At 42.8% G+C, this 19493-nt stretch overlaps 1 protein-coding gene across 1 annotated transcript in view; it reads right to left on the bottom strand.

Moving 5' to 3' along the window:
- LOC124595544 overlaps nt 1-19493 on the bottom strand; it is a 699724-nt gene that overhangs the window by 183153 nt on the left and 497078 nt on the right. The window lies entirely within an intron of this gene.

Genomic DNA, 19493 nt, shown 5'->3' with positions numbered 1-19493 from the left:
TACAACCAGCTCAACGCATCCACTGAGCAGGGTATTATTATGAAACAAAGACAAACCAAATAAATGCGGCTGTATCTTACCAGTAGACACATCAGCGAAGTGCTGTACATTAAATCTGCTAGCCCGATTCACCGTGACTTACGCACCCAATTCGGATGTTTGGTCCCATTAGACCTAGCCACAGATTTCCAAACTGCTGAGGTCATCGGTCCCTCAGCTTACGCACTGCTTAATCTAACTTGCGCTAAGGACAACAGACACTCCCATGCCCGAGGGAGGACTCTAACCTCCGACGTGGGCAGCCGCGCAGACCGTGACAAGGCGCCTCACACCACGCGACTGCTCTGCGCAGCAGTTAGGATATGCTTCCATTCACATCACCTAATATAATAAATCAATCTCTCGAATGACCATTCAGATGCGTGTAATAGATTTTGTGTTGTCGGCATACATTGCCATTATGGTCACCTCGATCTCGAATACTGTACAATTTAAAAGGTAAGAACCAGTTCTGAAGATGTAAAACTCGTTTTCGGACGAAATACGAAACAATTCAGCGTTTGGTGCATTGACAGTTGCTGATCATTAATTAAAGATGTATTCAAATGATATATTCTTACCCTTGTACGTTTTTGACGTTTCTTTACTGTACCATGTACTTGATATTGTTAATTTGCTTCCGGAAACTCCCGACTTTTAAGAAGAGTTGCAATAACAGTCAGTTCGCCAGAATCGATGATCTATTAACGAAAACACTCTGAAGCTACCTTTCGACGAAGTGAACCATTCCCAAATCATTCACAGTTCTATGTAAATTAACACTTCCAGTCCTTACTGCAAAGGTGAAAACTTTCAAACAAAGCTTGGTATCAAGGGATTGACCTCACTGTCCTCGAGGAAATAAAGTGGGCATTAGTGAAAGCAGTTTACAGAACTCTGTTGTGACATTGTGTATTTCGTGTTGGAAACGCAAATTACTTGAAGAGTCGGGTTTTGACCTCGTAGATTTTGTGTCGAAGTGCACCGCGATTTTGGTTAAGAAATGGCGTTTGGAGTTGAACATTATCCCGATGGCCCTACGCCGGAAATTCTAGCGGCGTTCCCATACAGTTCTTTTACATAGAAGTATATCAGTAATACCTTGTAATGTGCGCTGCGTAAAACTTGGTTTCGTATAAAAAAGTTAAATCGACAGCAGTGACTTTGATCAACGAAACAAAACTCTTAGAAAACTATATGGTACACTATGATGATGCCCTGCTACTTGTTCCGCGTAAGTACCATCGCTGGCCAATTCGTCATAGATTACGAACCACAAACAAGTTATCTGTGTCTAAATTGGGTGTCTCACTTCAGGTGTCTGTCGTTGCGTCCGAAGATCCAGATACCACTCACCTTTCCCAACCATAGATTACAAACATCTCTCGAGTGACCATTCAGATGCGCGGAGTGGATTTTGTGCTGTCGGCATACATTGCCACCCTGGTCACATGGATCTCGAGACCGCATCGGTTTGCCCGCAAAGCGGTCCATAGGCTTAGAATGTAATTGCATCGCTAGGACAGACGAATTCCCTTCGTGGATGCCGTGGATTTGGTACAGGCGTTTTGTAGGCATCACAACAATACGCATTTGGTACCTGGAATAAATCAGACTCTTACATTTGAAGAACAAAGCAAGTGTAACAGCACATACGCATTTAGATTTTTAATTTCTGCAACAGTCACGGCAATTTTCCAGGTTTACAAGGCATTTTACAGCCCTTAGAAGTATGTTCTAGTTAATTTTTTATTCGGTGGTACTGCAAACCACGCTGAAATTAGCCCACTGCCTTTTAAAATTTCCCTGGTAACATCGAATATGGTGAACACTTGCAACTATATGACTCGTTTCTTCATTCTTTTGTGATTTTTGTTTTAATTTTTATCTTTTTCTTGCTGGTTACCACATTGTTTTGCTTATTAGCTACACTTTCACTTATTTATTTAATTTTCGTATGTTAGTATTGGGTAGCAGACCTACACCTAAAGGAGCTGATGTCAAGAAGTGCCCAGTCAGCAACTTAATTTCCAAGGTATTTATTTAACGCGTATTGTGTGCAAACCTCCACAACATTGCACAGTAAGTGAAAAGATAAATAAATGGGATAAATGTATCACAAATATTCACCTCAAATATTAAAAATACATGCGACATATCTCACTCTCCTACACACACACACACACACACACACACACACACACACATTCTCTCTCTCCTCCTCTCTCTCTCTCTCTCTCTCTCTCTCTCTCTCTCTCTAACAGACACACACGTACACTGGACGGGTGAGAGAGAGGAAGGGAGGGATGGATGGAGGGAGGGATGGACAGATAGATAGATGGAGAGTAGATAAGAGAGAGAGAGAGAGAGAGAGAGAGAGAAAATTTCCGAAACAGTTGTCGGTAACAGTTAAATAATTGATCCATCTTGCATTACTCGTATCTTTTTTTCTACAACTGTATTCATATGTAATCAAAATACTAGCAGGACAGCCGTCCATTATATCGAAATAGACATCAACCAAGACTTCAAGTGTTCACTATAACACTCCAGCCTAGGACTCTTGTGTAAAATTTATTTATGAGCCCTTCAGTGTCATCTGTTGTGTAACTGCATCGAGGTTCAAATGGCTCTGAGGTCTATGGGACTTAACATCTGAGGTCATCAGTGCCCTAGAACTTATAACTACTTTAACCTAACTAAGCACATCACACACATCCATGCCCGAGGCAGGATTCGAACCTGCGACCGTAGCAGTCCCACGATTCCGGACTGAGCGCCTAGAACCGCTAGACCCCCGCGGCCGGCTATAACATAAGGGTTATGACACGCGCAAAGCAGTTTGCTGCCATCAAAGGTATTTATATTTTATGTCTGTTGATCAAATCATGAAAACATTACGCCGAAGGCAGACTCAAACAAAGCAGATCGACTTGTACTGAAATGATTGCATTATGTTTGCGTTGCTCTTGTTTTGTTTGTCTAATTTCTGCGCCCGAATTATTGTAATGCACATTCAATCTTTTCATTTCTTATGCACTGATTTGCCAAGCACAATATAAAGCCTATGTCCGACGATGCAAACATTGTCAAAAAAATAAGAAATGAAGTAATCTGTACCATGGAAGAACAGAAAATGTATCAGAGATATATGCTGAATTCTCATCCAGTACACTCAGCATCCTCCAGCTTCAGTGACTTGCGATCTTCATATAACATGGCTCTTGAAGCGTATTTAACGTCTTATTTACTTTCAGTATTCCGTATTGTAAACAGTTGTGGTTAGCTGCGCCTTCCTCCCCACAAACAAACACATGCATGCGCATGCGATTTTCCTTGTCTGTTGTGAAAGCATTTTTAAAGGCAAGTGTGAAATATTTTGCAAACCTCTGGCTTTACGTAATATTACTCATGTTACAGAATACCATATGGTACGTAGATTCCACTTTAAAACAACAATACTCACCACAAACAATGCTGGCGTGCGCAATCAGATGGTTCAAATGGCTCTGAGCACTATGGGACTCAACATCTGTGGTCATAAGTTCCCTAGAACTTAGAACTACTTAAACCTAACTAACCTAAGGACATCACACACATCCATGCCCGAGGCAGGATTCGAACCTGCGACCGTAGCAGTCGCGCTGTGTGCAATCAAAAATGTATCAACAGGAAAAACATCCAACCCCTACGCATCCCCGCTACGACTTACACAACTGTCAAACCAAATAGGCGTTTTTTAGGCTGCCGATTTTCAATCAACATCAGTATGGAAATCAGTACTGTAAATTACTTTGATCAACAATACACAATTTGCTCATACAGGGCGTAACAACGGCATAGCCATACATTCAGGAAACATTATTCACCTATCCACCTATCAAGGAATCTGTTATTTAGACCCAACCGAACATTAATATTGAAATGAGGAGGAGATACATCGAGCACGAAGTTCATGTTTTGTATCATGTCAACACAAGCAACGAAGTGAGTCATCTGTCGACATCACAGTCGTTCAAACATAACTACAAACACTTGCTGTAAACCGACGAGTTACAAGTTACTGTCCATTCTGACCAAACGTACCAAGAGGGTATTTTGAACATCTCATGTAAGAAACCGTTTCATGTAATGCTGATGAGTTCCGTCTGTTTTTTCAGCGATTAATGTGATTACGAACAAAAGTAAAAATTATTTCCAACTTAGAAATAAGGCGTTTTCTGACCTGTTGCTCACATAACATATTTTGTCCTCTATGTGTGAGGAATGCTTCCTGAAAACTGGCCATACCTTTTTGTTACACCCTGTATAATAACAGATTTAAATCAGCACACACATCAAAGTAATCACACTCACACAAATTTATTCTCTGTTCACGCAATTCTCTTTGCATCCGGTAGCGAAAACAGTGATTCACTACTGCTATTACGAACAAATTGTTGGTAGAAACGCAGGAAATACATGTAACATTAAAATTCCGGATTCCACGGAAAGCGAATACATGGAGCAGTGATCCCAAGATCACGGGACAGTCGCAGTTTATGTCGACAACATGGGCAGTACTGAATACTCGCTCCGGAGATAAACTATGTTCCCAACTACAACATGACGGCCAATAGCGACACCAGAATTCAAAAGAAAATACTTTTGAATTCTTCACTCAGATGAGGCTATTGCAAAGCATGTTCCAAATTTCTGTAGAAGAACACGGTGAACGACGAGTACTTCAAGACTAGCGGAAGAAAAACGGTTATAATTCCGCGGCATTATTTCAAAAATATTCTGTGATTCCGACATTGACATTATGATCATTAAAGTGATTTGACTTAAATGGACAATTTTGGCGCTTTCTCCCCTCCCATCACAACAGCCGTTTAAACAATTCCAACAGCAGACCTCCGAAGTTAAGCGACTCTGTCATTGTCGTGTTTCCGATGTACGGCCGAGCTAACAGCAGTCCGCTTTGGAGATACTTTAAAAGACACACCCGTCTTCGGCAGTTTATTTAGACGAAGAGAGCTCCAAGAATAAGTAACATGTTACTTTTATGCCTCCATAGGTGTCCGCACTTTATCTGTAATTCACTTTACAGAAGTTTTCATACGCCACAGACCATAGTAACGTACAGTTTCGATTTAAGTTATATAAAAGCACCGTTACCCTGGATCAGAATTATAGGTGACTAATTATATACATTCTCACAGCGTTTTCATGGTTCAAAACCAGGCACCAAACCCTTCGAAACACACATTACGACTATCGTATTGTATCAAGCCAATGTGGACATCAACTGAATAATTAATCATTATAAAACTTCAAGTTTCCTTATTTATTATCAGATGATAAGTAATACTGTTTTTTACTATCATTAATATTTTGCCACAAGAGTAGCAATAAAAAAATCCTAAATGACATTGCAAATGTAACTTGATGTTAGCAAGGATAGGAAGGTGAAAGGCACGTAAACCACAAGATACATGAACTGCAGTTCAAAAGACAGGCAAAAACGCAGATACAAAAAACAGGTAATTAGAACTACAGTATACAATGACAAATACACTAGCTGTGATGTGTAAAAGATCAAAAGGGTCGTTCTCATATATATATATATATATATATATATATATATATATATATATATATATGTATATATATATATATATATATGTATAAACTTAGCTGTGATACGTAAAATATCTGAAAATCAACTTTTCCCCTAACGTTTAAATTAACTACTCTGCTGGCCATTAAAATTGTCACACCACGAAGATGACGTGCTACAGACGCGAAATTTAACCGACAGAAAGCAGATGCTTTGATATGCAAAATGATTAGCTTTTCAGAGCATTCACACAAGGTTGGCGCCGGTGGCGACACCTACAACATAAGGAAAGTTTCCAACCGATTTCTCATACTCAAACAGCAGTTGACCGCCGTTGCCTGGTGAAACGTTGTTGCGATGCCTCGTGTAAGGAGGAGAAATACGTCCCATAGCGTTTCCGACTTTTATAAAGGTCGGATTGTAGCCTATCACGACTGTGGTTTATCGTATCACGACATTGCTGCTCGCGTTGGTCGAGATCCAATGACTGTTAGCAGAATATGGAATCGGTGGGTTCAGGAGGATAATACGGAACGCCGTGCTGGGACCCAACGGCCTCGTAACACTAGCAGTCAAGATAACAGGCATCTCATTCGCATGGCTGTAACGGATCGTGCAGCCACGTCTCGATCCCTGAGTCAACAGATGAGGACGTTTCCAAGACAACAACCGTCTGCACGAACCGTTCGACGACGCTTGCAGCAGCATGGACCATCAGCTCGGAGACCATGGCTGCGATTACCTTTGACGGTGCATCACAGACAGGAGTGCCTGCGATGGTGTACTCAACGACGAACCTGGATGCACGAATGGTAAAACGTCATTTTTTCGGATGAATCCAGGTTCTGTCTACAGCATCATGATGGTCGCATCCGTGTCTGGCGACATCGCCGTGAACGCATAATGGAAGCGTGTATTCGTCATCGCCATACTGGCGTCTCGCCCGGTGTGACGGTATGGGGTGCCATTGGTTACACGTCTTGGTCACCTCTTGTTCGCATTGACAACACTTTGAACAGTGGACGTTACATCTCAGATGTGTTATGACCCATGGCTCTACCCTTCATTCGATCCCTGCGAAATCCAACATTTCAGTAGGATAATACACGACCGCATGTTGCAGGTCCTGTACGGGCCTTTCTGGATACAGAAAATGTTCGACTGCTGCCCTGGTCAGCACATTCTCCAGATCTCTCAGCATTTGAAAACGTCTGGTCAATGGTGGCCAAGCAACTGGCTCGTCACAATACGCCGGTCACTACTCTTGATGAACTGAGGTATCGTGTTGAAGCTGCACGGGCAGATGTATCTGTACACGCCATCCAAGCTCTGTTTGACTCAATGCTCAGGCGTATCAAGGCCGTTATTACGGCCAGAGGTGGTTATTCTGGGAACTGATTTCTCAGGAGCAGTGCACCCAAATTGCGTGAAAATGTAATCACATGACCGTTCTAGTAAAATATATTTGTCCAATGAATACCCCATTTATCATCAGCATGTCTTCTTGGTGTAGCAATTTTAGTGACCAGTAGTGTAGTTGTAGAAAGTCGTAAGGAATTGTTTGCTATGAAGCAAACGGTTATAGTAGTGGATAGCTCAGAACAGCCATTTTGCATGTACAGTAAAAACAAGCAAAAGACTGATAAATATCAACAACCCACAATCATTATCGTAAAATTATGATTTAAATTACCTTTAGAATCTCGATATTTGAGGTCTTGGGTTTCCGTCACTGTCTCGTAAAGCGAAGACCGGAGGATGGAGTCGAGTTTCGTTTCTGGCTGTGTGTTTTCATGTTCGCTACACTGTTTGTCAACGAGGCGTTAATTATTACATGAGTCATTATATATTTCGATCGCTTGTCAAAGAAAGAGACGGAAAAAAGGGTAACAGGATGTCAAACCACTGGTGAGCTAAGTGCCAACAATATCCTTGTTCCTGCAGATATCAATATGACTTACCTGTAACATCCGCCAGTAGAGTACAGATATGCAAGGAAAGTTTGCTTTGACACCCCCATATAGTAATTATCTACGTCGCTCTTTGTGCAACATACACGATATCAGTTGACTTGCTTCAATTATTGCTCTCTCGCATAGGCTTTGCAACAGTTCTGACCTTACTCGACGAAGATATTTCACACTTTCCATAACAGATCTCTGCCATATAGCAGACGATACTTAACATATCAGTTTTTTACATGTGTCACGACAGCATCATAAAAATATGGCACAATACTTACTGCACTATTTTATCAAACGGATTACTATTTGGCCTCTTGAAGACTTGCATTGTATGGAAACGGAAATAGTCGTCAAGACTTTCATTCAGTTGACAATTTAGTGCCTGTGTTTCTTTGTCACCAGGTTTTTATGACATTTGAAAGAACTGGAATGTGCGCGGAAAAAATGAAGTTTACTGTACTGACAGACACACATAAATCTCTACAAAAGACTGTTGAAATAACATCGTAACCCTTCTGTGTGATTTGAAGTTATCAGAATATAAGCATGCTGAGTTTAAACGCAACGGTCGATTCATAGGCGCTTACAGATTCTGCCTTGAATCTGAAAAGAAATCCTTTTCAAATTTGGAAAACTGGCAAACAAAGTTTCATATTGTGTAGCGTACTTGCAAGCGCGTTGGCACCACATTTCTGCGGCTAGCTCCGTCCTTAACATAAATTGCAATTCCACTCAGTTTGTGAGCAACTACCCACGAAACCACGAGGGAAATAGCCAACGCAGTGAAAAATAAAACGATGCTCTCTGCTAACTCACAATGCCCACCATCGGCGAGAAAATTAAATTACTTTCACGTTAATAGACCGCTCGCTGAGCTCAACATTCCCGACGGCTTTACGCAGTATTTTCCACTGAAAGCATGATCACTGATTTTTACACTTACAATGACACACACACACACACACACACACACACACACACACACACACACACACAGAGAGAGAGAGAGAGAGAGAGAGAGAGAGAGAGAGAGAGAGAGAGAGAGATAAAGGGATAAAGGGAGGGAGGGAGGGAGAGAGAGAGACAGACAGACACAGAGACAGAGAGAGAGAGAGAGAGAGAGAGAGAGAGAGCGATATTACCTATGTTATCGTACGCTTCGCCGATATGAGCAGGAGCACAAGAGAGAAATATTAAATTTAAAGATAGGGAAACCTCAATAAAGCACTGAATGTTTTAGATACTGTAATGCTCATAAGATGTGAAATAGTCTAATGTTACGACACAGCCAACTCTAAAGATGTCAGACAGACAATAGACATCACCTTACACTATAGAAGCTGTAAACCTGTCAGGATTAACTAAACAGGAAGAGATACATCGTTGGTGAAAATAATGTCTCTAAGCACTATGTGTCTTAACATCTGATGTGATCAGTCCCAATGAATACCCGTTTATCTTCTGCATTTCTCCTTGGTTTAGCAATTTTAATGGCCAGTAGTGTAGGTAAGAAAGGAGTGTTTTCTTTCCTTTCAGCTACCCACTGGCAACAAATTTTCAGAGTCGCCCAAACATTATACTGCTCTGTGCTGTGGTAAGAATTTTGTCTTCCAGCGAAAAACATTTGTCACCTTCTGCTGATCATACTAATGCAAGCTATCACATACTGGAAACTATTCGACACTTTGATGAAATAACATACAGCACATCAGTCTTAATATCTGAATTTAATAAACATTCATGCAGATAAGAAATGAAGGTCACAATGTTTTCAGCTAGACACTTTGAACTACTTTTCAGAGTCAACCTAACATTATAGCGACTCTCATGCTAGGATATTAACTTTATCTTACTGTAGTAAACATATGCCGTCTTCTGCTGATCATATTAACTAACGCTGTAGCACAATGTAAATTCACGTTTAATATTCTTATACGGTCTTTCCACAATGTCAGAAACAACATCCATAGTGTAGATATAAATCTAAGCTTCAAGTCTGGTAATATCAAGTACCATAACCAAGGAAGATGTAGAACTTTCTCAGAGACACGTATGGCTCTGAGCACTATGGGACTTAACATGTATGGTCATCGGTCCCCTAGAACTTAGAACTACTTAAACCTAACTAACCTAAGGACATCACACAAAACCCAGTCATCACGAGGCAGAGAAAATCCCTGGCCCCGACGGGAAACACAGACACGTATCAGTGACATACTGTGTAATCCTTGAAACGGTTACAATACCATTCTTCATCCATGACATTGAGATCTGACATATAAATTTCTAATACAATCCTGGAAATGGAAGAAAGAACACATTGACACCGGTGTGTCAGACCCACCATACTTGCTCCGGACACTGCGAGAGGGCTGTACAAGCAATGATCACACGCACGGCACAGCGGACACACCAGGAACCGCGGTGTTGGCCGTCGAATGGCGCTAGCATTTATGCACCGCCGCCGTCAGTGGCAGCCAGTTTGCCGTGGCATACGGAGCTCCATCGCAGTCTTTAACACTGGTAGCATGCCGCGACAGCGTGGATGTGAACCGTATGTGCAGTTGACGGACTTTGAGCGACGGCGTATAGTGGGCATACGGGAGGCCGGGTGGACGTACCGCCGAATTGCTCAACACGTGGGGCGTGAGGTCTCCACAGTACATCGATGTTGTCGCCAGTGGTCGGCGGAAGGTGCACGTGCCCGTCGACCTGGGACCGGACCGCAGCGACGCACGTATGCATGCCAAGACCGTAGGATCCTACGCAGTGCCGTAGGGGACCGCACCGCCACTTCCCAGCAAATTAGGGACACTGTTGCTCCTGGGGTATCGGCGAGGACCATTCGCAACCGTCTCCATGAAGCTGGGCTACGGTCCCGCACACCGTTAGGCCGTCTTCCGCTCACGCCCCAACATCGTGCAGCCCGCCTCCAGTGGTGTTACGACAGGCGTGAATGGAGGGACGAATGGAGACGTGTCGTCTTCAGCGATGAGAGTCGCTTCTGCCTTGGTGCCAATGATGGTCGTATGCGTGTTTGGCGCCGTGCAGGTGAGCGCCACAATCAGGACTGCATACGACCGAGGCACACAGGGCCAACACCCGGCATCATGGTGTGGGGAGCGATCTCCTACACTGGCCGTACACCACTGGTGATCGTCGAGGGGACACTGAATAGTGCACGGTACATCCAAACCGTCATCGAACCCATCGTTCTACCATTCCTAGACCGGCAAAGAAACTTGCTGTTCCAACAGGACAATGCACGTCCGCATGTATCCCGTGCCACCCAACGTGCTCTAGAAGGTGTAAGTCAACTACCCTGGCCAGCAAGATCTCCGGATCTGTCCCCCATTGAGCATGTTTGGGACTGGATGAAGCGTCGTCTCACGCGGTCTGCACGTCCAGCACGAACGCTGGTCCAACTGAGGCGCGAGGTGGAAATGGCATGGCAAGCCGTTCCACAGGACTACATCCAGCATCTCTACGATCGTCTCCCTGGGAGAATAGCAGCCTGCATTTCTGCGAAAGATGGATATATACTGTACTAGTGCCGACATTGTGCATGCTCTGTTGCTTGTTGGGTTGGGTTGTTTGGGGGAAGAGACCAAACAGCGAGGTCATCGGTCTCATCGAATTAGGGAAGGACGGGGAAGGTAGTCGGCCGTGCCCTTTCAAAGGAACCATCCCGGCATTTGCCTGGAGCGATTTAGGGAAATCACAGAAAACCTAAATCTGGATGGCCGGACGCGGGATTGAACCGTCGTCCTCCCGAATGCGAGTCCAATGTGCTAACCACTGAGCCACCTCGCTCGGTTCTGTTGCCTGTGTCTATGTGCCTGTGGTTCTGTCAGTGTGATCATGTGATGTATCTGACCATAGGAATTTGTCAATAAAGTTTCCCCTTCCTGGGACAATGAATTCACGGTGTTCTTATTTCAATTTCCAGGAGTGTATATCTTTATTTTACAGTTGTACCTCTTCAACATTAAACTTTTTGTTCCAACTGTCTTATCACTCTACACAGTAACTTCGCCGCTGTGACTTTACTGGCAGGTACTTGAACCTTAAGTGATTACGCTACACGTAATTCCTTTTGAAAAAGAATGGCTCGAAACAATAATGAGGTTGAGCCGTACTCGTCTGCTTTCATGCCCAGCAGATAATTCGCTGAAAATAATAACCTGTAGCTGTGATCGTAGAGTTATATTGTCTGTGCATTGTGTAGAGTTGCGAATTGATAAAATAATCAGGAATATTGCTTAAATGATAAATGAATAATTAATTAAAGAGTTTTACTGTAACGTCAGACATTGATGTAGACGACAACAGGGAATTTTTTCGAATGACGTTTATTCCAGAAAGGGATCTCAAATCAACGGAAAGTGATCCTGCGATTACCAGTCATAATACAGACATAAAGATAACCATATTAAAATGCAATAAAGTTGCGTTAAATGCGTAGTAACAAATGGTTGCAGAATTACCAAGCTTAATAGCCACCCTAGAGGGGTGAAAAACTAAGTTCTTATGGTGATCACACTACCCGAAATATTCGCCAACTGAAAATAATTTAAAGTTCAGTACAATGATTTACAGATTAACACACGTGAAATAACGAGTAGGAAGTCATATCTTGCCTAGTATCAGTTCTATAAATCAAGAGGAAAAGTTAAAGCTCTGCACTAGAGGACATTCAGATCTCACGAAAGTTAAAGATCCTGTAAGAGTAGAAGTTTTCTAGCGGACGTTCACATCCAAGAAATAGTCGCCTACAGCACTGAATATGACACGTTTAACTCAGGCAGGTCTGGCTTCTTCCAAATTTCGACATAAAGTGCTTGAATCGATCCTTACAGCATACTACTCAAGAAGTTTCGCTCCACTTGACTCCACTTGAAACTGCGTACTTCTCCTTTGGTTGAAGGCCATTCACCCACAAAGTACATTGTTATTATGTTCAGCAGAATTTTTCTGATTCAACCACTTTCTGCACTAAACAAATACAGGGTGTTACAAAAAGGTACGGCAAAACTTTCAGGAAACATTCCTCACACACAAATAAAGAAAATATGTTATGTGGACATGTGTCCGGAAACGCTTAATTTCCATGTTAGAGCTCATTTTAGTTTCGTCAGTACGTACTGTACTTCCTCGATTCACCGCCAGTTGGCCCAATTAAAGGAAGGTAATCTTGACTTCGGTGCTTGTGTTGACATGCGACTCATTGCTCTACAGTACTAGCATCAAGCTCCTGCACATTTCAGTCGAAGTGTTCGTGCGCTTCTCAACAAAAGATTCGGTGACCGATGGATTGGTAGAGGTGGACCAATACCATGGCCTCCACGCTCTCCTGACCTCAACCCTCTTGACTTTCATTTATGGGGGCATTTGAAAGCTCTTGTCTACGCAACCCCGGTACCAAATGTAGAGACTCTTCGTGCTCGTATTGTGGACAGCTGTGATACAATACGCCATTCTCCAGGGTTGCATCAGCGCACCAGGGATTTCATGCGACGGAGGGTGGATACATGTATCCTCGCTAACGGAGGACATTTTGAACATTTCCTGTAACAAAGTGTTTGAAGTCACGCTGGTACGTTCTGTTGCTGTGTGTTTCCACTACATGATTAATGTGATTTGAAGAGAAGTAATAAAATGAGCTCTAACATGGAAAGTAAGCGTTTCCGGACACATGTCCACATAACATATGTTCTTTCTTTGTGTGTGAGGAATGTTTCCTGTAAGTTTGACCGTACCTTTTTGTAACACCCTTATATTATAACAATATTAAAATAAAAAATTGTTATAAACATTCTGTCACACTCACACCATTTACAATAAACGTAAATAAGCCAGCATTCTCACACGTGTGCTCACCTTAAACAACGATTAACTCTTGTTAAATAATATTCGAAACAATTACTTGTGTCAGGTTGATGGAAGACTCTTCCGGCTTTCTTTGCAATGGTTGTGTAAGCTAACAAATGCGATTGACCATTTTTAAATTACCGTGGTTTTAATACCAACTGTACTGACAGTCACCGAGCGACGTGGCGCAGTGGTTAGCACACTGGACTCGCATTCGGGAGGACGACGGTTCAATCCAACGTCCGGCCATCCTGATTTAAATTTTCCTTGATTTCCCTAAATAGCTCCAAGCCAATGCCTGGATGGTTCCTTTCAAAGGACACGGCCAACTTCCTTCCCTGTCCTTCCCTAATCCAATGAGACCGATGATCTCGTTGTTTGGTCCCTTCTCCCAGTACAACAACAACAACAGCAACAATAGTCAGTCACCAGGAAAATTAGCAACGTATTCCTTTAGTAACTACACAAGCATGACAAGAAATGAGATATTCATTCTGCATTCAGCTGCTGTGTTACTGTGGAGAACACGATGTCCTTACAAAGTGAAAAAGATATAAATACATAACAAATCAATAAATTAAGTAGATACTAATACGTAGCATCCATACATGATAGCTGTAGTGCTGTGCTACCATCCGAGGGAATGTGTACTGAAATTGCACGAAGCATTTAAAAATTACTAATTTCAAGGTTTATTCGGAAAATATTTACTTCTGTAGTTTTTAAGAAACAGAAAATATATTTCTTTTCATTAGCTGTGCCTAATTTTGCGGTGTTTGTGGAAGTTTTCAGATTTGATTTACCACAGAACTGTTGTCTGTTGTTGAATTTCTAGAAGTTGTTAGTAGTCATATTTTGGACTGCCTAAAATCTCCGCTATTTCTAGTGCACCTACCGTATACAGACCAAGCAGACAATCACGATCCAATGGGGTTTACCCATTTCCAGCCACAGTACTGATCACGTTTGTATTTGGGAAGACTAGCATCGGCCGCACGCCAGTGACATATACGCTGCACCCTGGGCTCGCCAGATAGCTCTCAGCAGCACAAATTTACTTCATCTCCTAGAAATTCTAGACAGCTGTATAATTTGATTACCTGCGTATGACGTTGAACTGTTTCTTCGGTGGTGTTCTTGCACACAGAAGTCATGGTTTCATGTTAGTGATGCAGCTCTATTTTGCTGAAGATCGCAGCTAAACCTAGCATTAAACCCAAATTCATAAAGTAAAAGTCGTCGACGCATGTAGCTACAAGATCCCTCACAGCATATTCCAGAAAATTTTGCACAAAGATAAATGTTAAATACACCATCTATTTCCTTCTTTAACAAAAAATGGTTCAAATGGCTCTGAGCACTATGGGACTTAACATCTGAGGTCATCAGTCCCCTAGAACTTAGAACTACTTAAACCTAACTAACCTAAGAACATCACCCACATCCATGCCCGAGGCAGGATTCGAACCTGCGACCGTAGCAGTCCCGCGGTGCCGGACTGAGCGCCTAGAACCGCTAGACCACCGCGGCCGGCCCTTCTTTAACAACCCAGACTGTCCCTTATCTATATGCCCTTGGCATTCCATTAGTGTGCAATCCCTCTGACAGCAACGTGGTACATGTACAGCCCACATCTCTCCTACATGACAAATACGAGAAATAAGACTTGTGCAGGTCTGAATGTGACAACAGGCCTTGACTTGTTTCAGACCTTGCTGACTAGGCGTACACTACGTGATCAAAAGTATCTGGACACCAACAAAAACATTCGTTTTTCATGTTAGGTCATTGTGCTGCCACCTACTATCAGGTACTACAATCAGCGGACTCACGGACTTCGTATGTGGTCAGGTGATTGGGTGCCACTTGTTTCATACGTCTGTACGCGAGATTTTCACACTCCTAAACATCCTTAGGTCCATTGTTTCTGATGTGATAGTGAAGTGGAAACGTGAAGGGACACCTAAAATAAAAAAGCGTACTGGCCGACCTAGTCTGTTGACTGACAGAGACCGCCGACAGTTGAAGAGGGTCGTAATGTGTAATTGGCAGACATGTACCAGACCATCAAAAAGGAATTCCAGACTACATTAGGATCCACTGCAAGTACTATGACAGTTAGGCAGGAGGTGAGAAAACTTGGGTTACAAGGTCGAGCGGCCGCTCATAAGCCACACATCACGCTGGTAAATGCATCGTTCAGTGTAAGACGAAGTGGCCGTGCGGTTAAAGGCGCTGCAGTCTGGAACCACGCGACCGCTACGGTCGCAGGTTCGAATCCTGCCTCGGGCATGGATGTTTGTGATGTCCTTAGGTTAGTTAGGTTGAACTAGTTCTAAGTTCTAGGGGACTAATGACCTCAGCAGTTGAGTCCCATAGTGCTCAGAGCCATTTGAACCATTTTGAATCAGTGTAAGGAGGGTAAGAGAGTAAAGACGATTGAACAATGGAAAAAGGTTGTGCGGAGTGACGAATCAAGGTACACAATGTGGCGATCCGATGACAGGGTGTGGGTACTGCGAATGCCCCGCGAACGTCAGCTGCCAGCGTGTGTAGTGCCAACAGTAAAATTCGGAGGCGTTGGTGTTATGGTGTGGCACTATTACAGCAAAGATCTATACTGATGTTTTAAGCAACATCTTGCTTCCCACTGTTGAAGAGCAATTTCGGAATGGAGATTGCATATTTCAACACGATTGAGCACCTGTTCATAGTGCACGGCCTGTGGCGGAGTGGTTACACGACAATAATATCCCTGTAATGCGCTGCGCTGGCCTGCACAGAGTCCTGACCTGAATCCTGTAGAACACTTTTGGGATGACTTGGAACGCCGACTTCATACCAGGCCTCACCGACGGACGTCGATAACTCTCCTTAGTGCAGCACTCTGAGAAGAATGGGCTGCCATTCCCCCAGAAACCTTCCCGAACCTGACTGAGCGCATGGCTAAGAGAGTGGAAGGTGTCATCAAGGCTAAGCATGGGCCAACACCATATTGAATTTCAGGATTACCGTTGGAGGGCGCCACGAACCTGTAGGTCATCTTCAGCCAGGTGTCCGGACTCTTTTGATCACATAGTGTATGTATTTTAGCACAGTCCCTTTACTAAATCATGATATTCTTCCAGTTACTTACTTCCTTACTATGCTGTCCCAAACAAACTGCAGTTGGTCTGTGGCCTCACAATCAGGTGTTTAAAATGTGCGGGATTGCCTCGTTTCTGTTTTACCAAGGAAGGCATCTTTTCCCACTACATACGCTCATCAGAGCCTAGTCTCCATCATGTAGCAGTCAGTTCGTCAATTCCACAGCAGCTTCTGCCTGTCAGCTGTGTTAGTGATGCTATGGTTACGGCTTCGCCGTCAGGGCCGGGTGGGTGGTAGCTGCCAGGTGCGTTGGGCATCAATACTCACAATGTCAGCAGAAATTTCCTTCTGTATGCACGCCCAGCTGACTTATATCTGGGATGCTTCCTTCATTAAACTACGAGTAAGACGTTCACCTTTGTTTAACTATGAGAAGTAAAGCAGCTGCAGTGTAATACGTCTCTCCCCTTCAGAATTCAACCCACCAGATCGCAGTTCATGGCAATTCTCAAAAGATAGACACCTACATTATGGTTTGACAAATGTGTACAGTACATTCCGTTTTCCTTTATACTAGTCTCTTTTAAAACACGTGATTCATTGGCTCCCCCTACCTCTCCTCCCCGCATGAACCTCCCATTGGAGGGGAGGCTTGCATGCCTCAGCGATACAGATAGCCGTACCATAGGTCCAATCACAACCGAGGGGGGGGGGGGGTATCTGTTGAGAGACCAGACAATGGTGTGGTTCCTGAGGAGGGGCAGCAGCCTATTCAGCAGTTGCAGGGACAACTGTCTGGATGATTGACTGATCTGGCCTTGTAACACTAACCAAGAAGGCCTTGCTGTACTGGTACTGCGAACGGCTGAAAGCAAGGAAAAACTACAGCCGTAATTTTTACCGAGGGCATGCAGCTTTACTGTTTGGTTAAATGATGATGACGTCCTCTTGGGTAAAATATTCCGGAGGTAGAATAGTCCCCCATTCGGATTTCCGGGCGGGGACTGCTCAGGAGGACGATGTTATCAGGAGAAAGAAAACTGACATTCTACGGGTCGGAACGTGGAATGTCAGATCCCTTAATCGGGCAGGTAGGTTAGAAAATTTAAAAAGGGAAATGGATAGGTTAAAGTTAGATATATTGGGAATTAGTGAAGTTCGGTGGCAGGAGGAACAAGACATTTGGACAGGCGAATATTGGGTTATAAATGCAAAATCAAATAGGGGTAATGCAGGAGTAGGTTTAATAATGAATAAAAATAGGAATGTGGGTAAGCCACTGCAAACAGCATAATGAACGCATTATTTTGGCCAAGATAAATACGAAGCCCACGCCTACCACAGTAGTTTCTTTTTATTTATTTATTGTTCCGTGGGACCACATTTAGGAGAAGTCTCCATGGTCATGGAACGAGTCAATACATGAAATTAAAACACGATTGTAGAAACAGATAAAATGAAATATAAGAAACATATTCAGGCGACAAGTCGTTAGTTTAAATAAAGAAAATCAAGAATGTAACACTGGAATTTGCTTAATTTTGTATCTCTTCCAGGAGCTTCTCGATAGAATAGAAGGAGTGAGCCATGAGGAAACTCTTCAGTTTAGACTTAAAGGTGTTTGGGCTACTGCTAAGATTTTTGAGTTCTTGTGGTAGCTTATTGAAAATGGATGCAGCAGAATACTGCACTCCTTTCTGCACAAGAGTCAAGGAAGTGCATTCCACATGCAGATTTGATTTCTGCCTAGTATTAACTGAGTGAAAGCTGTTAACTCTTGGGAATAAGCTAATATTGCTAACAACAAACGACATTAAAGAAAATACATACTGTGAGGGCAATGTCAAAATTCCCAGACTATTGAATAGGGGCCGACAAGAGGTTTTCGAACTTACACCATACATAGCTCGAACAGCCCGTTTTAGAGCCAAAAATACCCTTTTTGAATCACAAGAATTACCCCAAAAAATAATACCATATGACGTAAGCGTATGAAAATATGCGAAGTATACTACTTTTCGCGTTGAAATGTCACTTATTTCAGATACTGTTCTAATGGTAGAGAAAGCGGCATTTAGTTTGTGAACAAGATCCTGAACATGGGCTTTCCACAACAGCTTACTATCTATCCGTACGCCTAGGAACTTGAACTGTTCCGTCTCGCTTATAACATGCCCATTCTGTCTGATTAAAATGTCAGTTCTTGTTGAATTGTGGGTTAGAAACTGTAAAAACTGAGTCTTACTGTGATTTAGCTTCAAATTATTTTCCACAAGCCACGAACTTATATCATGAACTACATTATTTGATAATGTTTCACCATTACACACAAGATCCTTCACTACCAAGGTGGTGTCATCAGCAAACAGAAATATTTTTGAATCACCTGTAATACTAGAAGGCATATCATTTACATAAATAAGGAACAGCAGTGGCCCCAGCACCGACCCTTGGGGAACTCCCCATTTAACAGTGCCCCATTGGGACTGAACATCATTACCACTCTCAATATTGCGGAAGATTACCTTCTGCTTTCTGTTCTTAAAGTAGGAGGCGAACCAATTGTAAGCTACTCCCCTTACTCCATAATGTTCCAACTTCTGCAGTAATATTTTGTGGTCAACACAGTCAAAAGCCTTCGTTAAATCAAAGAAAACACCTAACGTTCGCAACCTTTTATTTAATCCGTCCAAAACCTCACAGAGAAAAGAGACTATAGCATTTTCAGTTGTTAAGCCATTTCTAAAACCAAACTGTACATTTGACAGCAAATTATGTGAATTTAAATGCTGCAGTAACCTTGTATATACAACCCTCTCGATAACTTTAGCAAACACCGATGGCATAGAAATAGGTCTATAATTGTCAACATTATCCCTGTCTCCCTTATTATAAAGTGGCTTCACTACCGAGTACTTTAATCGGTCAGG

This window comes from Schistocerca americana, chromosome 1 (assembly GCF_021461395.2).
Source record: "Schistocerca americana isolate TAMUIC-IGC-003095 chromosome 1, iqSchAmer2.1, whole genome shotgun sequence".
NCBI lineage: Eukaryota > Metazoa > Arthropoda > Insecta > Orthoptera > Acrididae > Schistocerca > Schistocerca americana.
This window is presented reverse-complemented; position numbering and strand designations above follow the sequence as displayed.